This window comes from Lethenteron reissneri, chromosome 50 (genome assembly GCF_015708825.2).
Source record: "Lethenteron reissneri isolate LAM-NWPU_2019-01 chromosome 50, ASM1570882v1, whole genome shotgun sequence".
NCBI classification, from domain to species: domain Eukaryota; kingdom Metazoa; phylum Chordata; class Hyperoartia; order Petromyzontiformes; family Petromyzontidae; genus Lethenteron; species Lethenteron reissneri.
Genome location: NC_083828.1, coordinates 922,919 through 931,058, shown reverse-complemented (window position 1 = coordinate 931,058; position 8,140 = coordinate 922,919). Strand labels below are relative to the sequence as shown.

Below are 8,140 nucleotides of genomic sequence, written 5' to 3'. Positions count from 1 at the left end.
TCGCACATCTCTACGTGATCCACCAACCCTTGAATTACAGCCACTCGCGCCACCACGGCCAGCTTTTCTTAAGGTAAAGGTGCAGCTCTGCAGTTACGCGCTCGCTCCACTGCTCGCGGAAGAAGCCTCCGCGAGAGGGGCTCCCGGAAGCCCTGGAGAGCTCCCTCGAGACGGGATTTGGTCTTCCATCGCACGATGGCCAGTTCGTTCTGGAAGAGGTGTGAATACGCACACGTTACCCCACCACACGTGACCTGCTTGGTGGACGGGAGTGCTGGGGGTGAGGGGGGTGAGGGGGGAGGGGTGACGAGTCACCGTGGCCATTGCGACTTCCAACGTTCGTGACTGCAGGGATTCATATTCTTTGGTTCTGTCAGTAAAGTCACGATTCCTTTTTTCTTTCCTCCTGATGACGGTCGATTGTGTTTGATCGAAACGTCGTAGTTGTATTTTATTTACTTTAATTTTTTCAATCTACGTGACTTTACCGAAAGAACCAAAGACTTTAAACTTGGCCATTGTTTCAACCGGAGATAAGACCGAGCCGGTGACTTGCGGATTGCAAGGCCAGCGTGCTGCGATGACACACGCGCACAAAAAACATAAACACATTCGTCAACAACAACACTGTGGCCTTAAAAAAATGCGACGTTTCGGGCAATGACCCTTATTCATAGCACATAGAGAGGCCAGGGAGACACCCAAATGCAGCATCCCTGAATAATAATATTATATCGGCAACTTCGAAACAATATCTGGTGGAGGGGGTGGGCGGGCAGAGGAAGCAGGCGAGGCAAGCCGAGTCTTGCACGGCGTGTATATATACCAAGGGATTATCTCTGTGCCACTCAATAGGTTCTGATCAGTGGAGTGCATCTGTGCCATGGCGTGGCGCCGGGAGGATGAATTAATGAGCGGCCGAGGCTGCTGCATTTTATTAGCGGCGCTTAATTAATGAATTGCAAAAATGAGTCGTGGCTCATGTCAGCTGAAGTGCCGCGTGTAACCGAGTCAGTGAGTGCCGTGGCGTGGGGGAGCGGTGGTGCAGCGGTTAGCGCTTTGCGTGCGCTACGAAATCCGGCGACCCGAGTTTGATTCCCGCTCACGGCCAACAAAACCAGTGACGATTGTCTGAAGCGGTCCTGGGCCCTCCCCTAGGTCTACTCAGCCTCAAACGAGTACCCCGTGTGGCGTGTAAACATCGCTACCAGGGAGACAAAGGCGGCCGGGCGTGGTTCTGGCCACTCAACCCCCTCGTGTACCGTGACAACCTTCATAGGTGCTCCTCGCGAACAGCACTTGCCCCAACAGGCTGTTGAAGGCTATACGGGGGACCCTTTGTCTTTTGAGTGCCGTGGTGGGTTTGGTCAATGCATGCAGATTCAGCAGCAGCAGACGCAGCAGCAGCAGTGCTCCCGGATAGAAGGCGCGTGGGTTCAAATTGCGGTCAGCTGTCGTCACCGCTGCTGCCGTGGCTATTTATCAGCGCCAGTGTGTCATTGTCATGATTATAATCATCATCATTCAATGTTCACAATCATAATCATCGAATAGTTAATAAATATATCATCATCATCATCATCCAGTTATCAGATTCAATTGCATCATCATTATAACCATGTACCAGTCACAGTTGCATTCATAGGTTAGTCGTGCTCAAGTACAAAGACAAAGACGACGATCCCCGAGTATAACCTGAACAGAGTGTTGGGGCAAGTGCTGTTAGCAAGCACCTCTGAAGGCCGGAACGGCACACGAGGGGGTGGGTGGCCAACATCACACCCGGCCGCCTTTGTCTCTCTAGTGACGATGTTTTTACACACCTCACCAGGTACTCAATTGAGACCGAGTCGACCTAGTGGAGGCCCAGGACCGGTTCAGATAATCGACACTTGGTGTTGGCCGTGAGCGGGAATCGAAATGGGGTTGTCGGGTCCGTATGGGGCCATCCATGGAGGGTGGAGGAGGGTGGTTAACCCAAATGCGTTCGCTTGCGTATGGGGGGGGGGGGGTCTACTGACAATGTACGCTTAGGAAACGGGGGGGGGGGGGTGAAGCCTCGACAATAATGTGTCTACATTGGCCTTCAAATGAGTTAGATGGTCCGGCGGTGGACGATCTGTTTGCTTAAAAACGTTAATATTATTGATCCTTGATCGTTTCTGCGTGGATTAAATATCGGCCGTTCTTTAGGATTCGGGGGGGGGGGGGGTGCGTCAGGCGAACGTACGCAGGAGGGGGGGGGGTGTAAAAAGTCCGCGTGCGTACAGGGAGGGGGGGGGGGCTCAAGTGTTGACAGATCTTCGCGTCTCTACTGAATGGGTGGCCCCGAGTGCAGCGTGGCTCTAACCGTGCACTCACAGCACCACCGCCATCATCGTGGTGCGTTCATCACCAATTAGGAGTCGCGCTCAATAAACATCGCCATCCGATAGTCACAATTCATTACAGTACATCATCATCCATCATCATCATCGCGGTGCATTTCATAATCGTGAAATAAATTAATAAATATCGCCTTCGAGTGGTTCATAGCATCAGCACCGTCCGCAGAAACTGCAACTCTTTGTCCAGCGAAGTTGTCAGTGTCGTTTTGAAGACGGACTCGTCCCTGTCATCAGAACGTGGAAAACCCACCACTGGCTTTGGGCAGTGATGGTAGACGGGGACCGCGGATCTGTTCGCGGTTTACTAGAAAATATCTTCGCCATCGGCCGATGGCCATTTCACCCGAAATGTGTCCGAGCTCGTCAGATCTTGTAAGCTAAGCATGCATTGAGGCTGGTTAGTACTTGGATGGGCGATCATCTTTCTTGAAACAAGGTACGTGTACTACGGCTGCTGGCATACGTGGTGTGCAGCAGAAAAGAACGGACAGTACAGAAACAAAACAATTGTTGTATTGTACTTCTATGCCACCACGTCTATGCGCCCCGTGCCTCGCAGTGACGAGCGCGGTGAGGTCCAACAGTGCTCACTAATACGCACTTCGCGGAGAGGTCGTCATCCAGCAGTGGATTATTACCGTATACTTCGGATTATGAGACACATTATTTGTCTGTGCTGTCAAGCAAACGTTGGGGGATGCGGCTTATGATCCGGTAGGGGTGTGTGCGTGAGTGTGTTTTACTTTCCGTAGCGTCTTATAATCCTAAGGATACGGTAGCAAGCGGCCCCTAAGCGTGTATGAGCACGCTTTGGATACAAATCTCAAACAACTCTCTCATGAAAGTTTACACAAAAGGTCCCCCAAATGTGTGCCGTAGGTTGACGAACTGAGATTACTGGCAGATGCACCACCTGCGCTCCCCACTGTGCCAACACTGACACTCCTCAGACACAAGCACGCTCGCATACACTCAAATAGCCCTCGTGTAGCCTGTAACAGACTGTTGGGGCAAGTGCTGTTAGCGAGACCCTGTGAAGGCCGGCACGGCACACGAGGGGTGGGTGGCCAACACCATGCCCGGCCGCCTTTGTCTCCCTACTGGAATTGTTTTTACACAGAGCACTAAGTACTCAACTAAGGCTGAGTCGACCTAGGGGAGGCCCAGGACCGGTTCAGATAATCGTCACTGGTGTTGGCCGTGAGCGGGAATCGAATTCGAGTTGGCGGGTTCGCAGTGCAGCGCACTGACCGCTACACCACCGCTCCCCCACTCTCACCCACACAGCCACACTCAGACACAACAGGCTCTCACCCACACAGCCACACTCAGACACAAACACACTCTCACCCACACAGCCACTCTCAGACACAACCACACTCTCACCCACACAGCCACACTCAGACACAAAGACATTCTCACCCACACAGCCACACTCAGACACAACCACACTCTCACCCACACAGCCACACTCAGACACAACCACACTCTCACCCACACAGCCACACTCAGACACAACCCCACTCTCACCCACACAGCCACACTCAGACACAACCACACTCTCACCCACACAGCCACACTCAGACACAACCACACTCTCACCCACACAGCCACACTCAGACACAACCACACTCTCACCCACACAGCCACACTCAGACACAAACACACTCTCACATTATACTTTGTCGTTCATCTAATTGGTTTTACAATTTCACAAAATGCTAATAGGTGTATGTACTCGACGTGGTTATTTTAGTTTGACTGTAGTGGGATGGTTCTACTGATGGGCACACGTTGCCGCTTAGCACGAGAACTCAAAGCGAGAAGGGAAACCGACGCGACGAGAATGAGACAATTCCATTTGCATAGAATGTGCGGCGCTCAACTGCTGGCAAATCGATGTAATTGGGCTGAGTTTAATTGGGTGAATATTTCTCAATGTTGAATCTCTGTTTATCCTCCCACCACCGACATCCACCGACACTTGCATTAATCATGATCATCATCATCCACCACGACCAGGACTTACAGGCTACCACCACCACCACCCACCACCATTGTCACAACAACCACCACCACCACCACAGCTTACCACCACCATCGTTATCACTATCATCGACCACCAGCCGCCAACACCAAGATTATTACCCTCACACACCGCTACCACACTTCGCCCCATTACCATCACAGCTACCATCGCCTAATCCACCAACATGGAAATCAGCCACAACACGGACCACCACTCCATCACCCATTACCACCATCACCATCACTCACCAACAACAGCTGCCATTCGACACTCAGCGGCGGCCACGTCTCCAGGCGCTTGTGCCAGGCTAGGTGCACTATGAGGCCACAGGAAGTGTCGAAGGCTCGTTGATAGGAAGATACGGGACAGACCCAGGTGCTTATAGGTTGACTGTCAAAGATGACTGGCAGAGGCATCACCAATGCGTCCCACTGTGCCAACTTGCTTCGTGTTGGCCGCCCGGCACTCCGCTCGTTGTTGTGAGCGTCATTCCTCCTCCTCCCCCCTCTGTGTTTGGAGGGTAACTTCCTCAAACGGCCCATTGTTGACCTTCACGAGCCTCCTCTACACAGGCCGATCTTGACACGAGTGATACCAGTCGTCGGCAAGCACACTTTGCTCCAAATCCCTTCTCTAGCCCGTGCCGCGCCCGTTCATCCCCCCTGTCTGGTCAACCAGAAGGTGCTTGGGCACTCAGTGGCTGGGCATGTGGGCTGCGTGGTCCAGCCAACGCAACTTCGCCTGTCGGAGGAGCTCACCGATGGGACTGTGCCCTGGTCGGTCTTTCAAGGGTCTGCGCGAGTTCCTCACACGACCCAGTCTGGTTAATTCCAGGATGGATCGTAAGCGGGCCAGTCTGATTGTTTCAAACCGGCGCAGATGTTCCTTCAGAGGGGTCTATCACTCACAAACACCACTGTCACATTACTGGCACTACCATCCACTATCAAAACGCATCACCCCTACACCACTACCATCACCCCCCATCACCCACCCCCATCACACCCCACTCGTCACACCCACCCCTCCATCACCCAACCCCGTCACTCACCCCCATCACCCACTCCCCCATCACCCAACCCCCCATTACCCACCCCCCCATCACCCACCCCCCCATCACCCACCCCCCCATTACCCACCCCCCCATTACCCACCCCCCCATCACCCACCCCCCATCACCCACCCCCCATCACCCAGTCCCCCATCACCCCCACCCACCACATCCACCACACCCACCCCCATCACCCAACCCCATTAACCACCCCCCATAACTCCCCCCATCACCAACCCCATTACCCACCCTCTCTCAGCCTCATCCCTCGCAAACAAAAAAAAATCCCGGAGCATCGAAAAATCCGTCGGTTGCTGGCAGTGCGCATGCGCAAAGCACGGGTCTTGGGCTGTAGTGGTGGGGGGGTCCTCATCTGGCAGCGCGATGTCAGCGGCACCATCCTCACCACTCTCGCCACTCTCACCACACTCACCACTCTCACCACACTCACCACTCTCACCATCCTCACCACACTCACCACTCTCACCATCCTCACCACTCTCGCCACTCTCACCATCCTCACCACACTCACCACTCTCACCACACTCACCACTCTCACCATCTTCGCCACTCTCGCTACTCTCACCACACTCACCATCCTCACCATCCTCACCACTCTCACCACTCTCGCCACTCTCACCATCCTCACCACTCTCTCCACTCTCGCCACTCTCGCCGTTCACATTCGCGGGTGACAGCGGCGCAGAGAGCGGGCAGCGCACAGCCAGCATCGTGCAGGTTCGTGCGGACTGCACCACTACACACACACACGTGTACACACACACACACGTGTACACATACACACACGTGTACACACACACACACGTGTACACACACACACATACGTGTACACACACACACGTGTACACACACACACACGTGTACACACACGTGTATACACACACACGTGTACACACACGTGTACACACACACGTGTACACACACACACGTGTACACACACACACGTGTACACACACGTGTACACACACACACGTGTACACACACACGTGTACACACACGTGTACACACACACACGTGTACACACACACACGTGTACACACACGTGTACACACACACGTGTACACACACACACACGTGTGTGTGTGTACACGCGTGTCAGCGCAGTGTATGCTGCAGTCCGTAGATGCTGCACTTAACATAGACTGCACACACGCGACTGTGTGTACGTACACGTTCGGAAATTGTATAACACGTGCGCACATACACAACATATACTACACACACACACACGCGTGTACACACACACGTGTACACACACACACGTGTACACACACAAGTCTACAAAAAAATGTGCGTACATAACCACAGGATAGGATGCACACGGCACATGGGATGGATCTGCGACCGGGCAACTGCAGCAGCGCGCACGGCAGCAGCGCAGCTGCATGTGCCGCTCGCTCACAGCTCCGTAGCTTGTGTGTGTGTGTGACATAGATCACATGTTACACACGTGAGATGGTACATGCTAACTACATGTAATACACACGAATCGCCGTGTACAGGCATCGTATTCTCACATGGGCTTCAGCATGCACTTCGCTCGGCACACATGTGCTTGACATGTCTCAAGATAACACAAAGATCACCCCTATAGCCTTCGCAGGCGGTTGGCGCAAGTGCTTACAGCGAGCTCCGACGGAGGCCACCACGGCGCCCTAGGGAGTGCGGCTGATTAGCACCACGACCGGCCGCCTTTGTCTTTCCAGTGCAGGTGTTTACACACACACACACACGCCACAGCAGCAGGGACTCGTTTTAAGGCCGAGTCGACGTAGGGGAAGCCCCAGGACCGATCCCGATACTCTGCACAGATCATTGGTCACGAGCGGGACTCGAGAACGCCGGGGTCGTAGCGCAGTGCGCTAACCACTGCGCCACCGCTCCCGTCCGCAACGCACGCGCGCACGTTACATACTTCGCGCACACATGTCACAACACATGTAAACAACTACACACGTGTAGCAACTACACCCTCGCACGCACCGCCGCGCTTGGTGGATACCAGGGAGATGTTTGTATCGTACTGAAATAAGAAGCTTGTCGGTTTTTTTGACGAACAAATTAAAAACAAAAAGCAAGAGAATGAGTTTGCACGCGAATGTGAGAGATGTCGCTCTGCCGTCGCTTGCACGGCTGATGGTGCTGAGCGCCGTGCGGCCTCCCCGTCGCGTTGCTTGCGTGTCCTGGACACGTGGCGAGTGGATGATCGATGTCATGCGCGGCGGTGGCGCGGCCGGTGGTGCGCTCGCTGGAATCGCTGGGCTCGCCGTGATCCCAGCGATCCCAGCGATCCCAGCGATCCCAACGATCCCAGCGATCCCAGCGATCCCAACGATCCCAGCGATCTCAGCGATCCCAACGATCCCAGCGATCCCAGCGATCCCAGCGATCCCAACGATCCCAGCGATCCCAACGATCCCAGAGATCCCAGCGATCCCAGCGATCTCAGCGATCCCAGCGATCCCAGCGATCTCAGCGATCCCAGCGATCCCAGCAGTCCCAGCGATCCCAGAGATCCCAGCGATCCCAACGATCCCAGCGATCCCAACGATCCCAGAGATCCCAGCAGTCCCAGCGATCTCAGCGATCCCAGCGATCCCAATGATCCCAGCGATCCCAGCGGTCCCAGCGATCCCAGCGATCCCAGCGATC

At 54.3% G+C, this 8,140-nt stretch overlaps 1 protein-coding gene across 1 annotated transcript in view; it reads left to right on the top strand.

The window, feature by feature from the left end:
• Positions 1 to 5,906: 5,906 nt before the first annotated feature.
• LOC133355173 (uncharacterized) overlaps positions 5,907 to 8,140 on the top strand; it is a 92,136-nt gene continuing 89,902 nt past the window's right edge. Inside the window, exon 1 of the mRNA XM_061572515.1 lies at positions 5,907 to 6,205. The gene's annotated coding sequence lies outside the window, so the exon portion shown is untranslated. The remainder of the gene's footprint in view (positions 6,206 to 8,140) is intronic.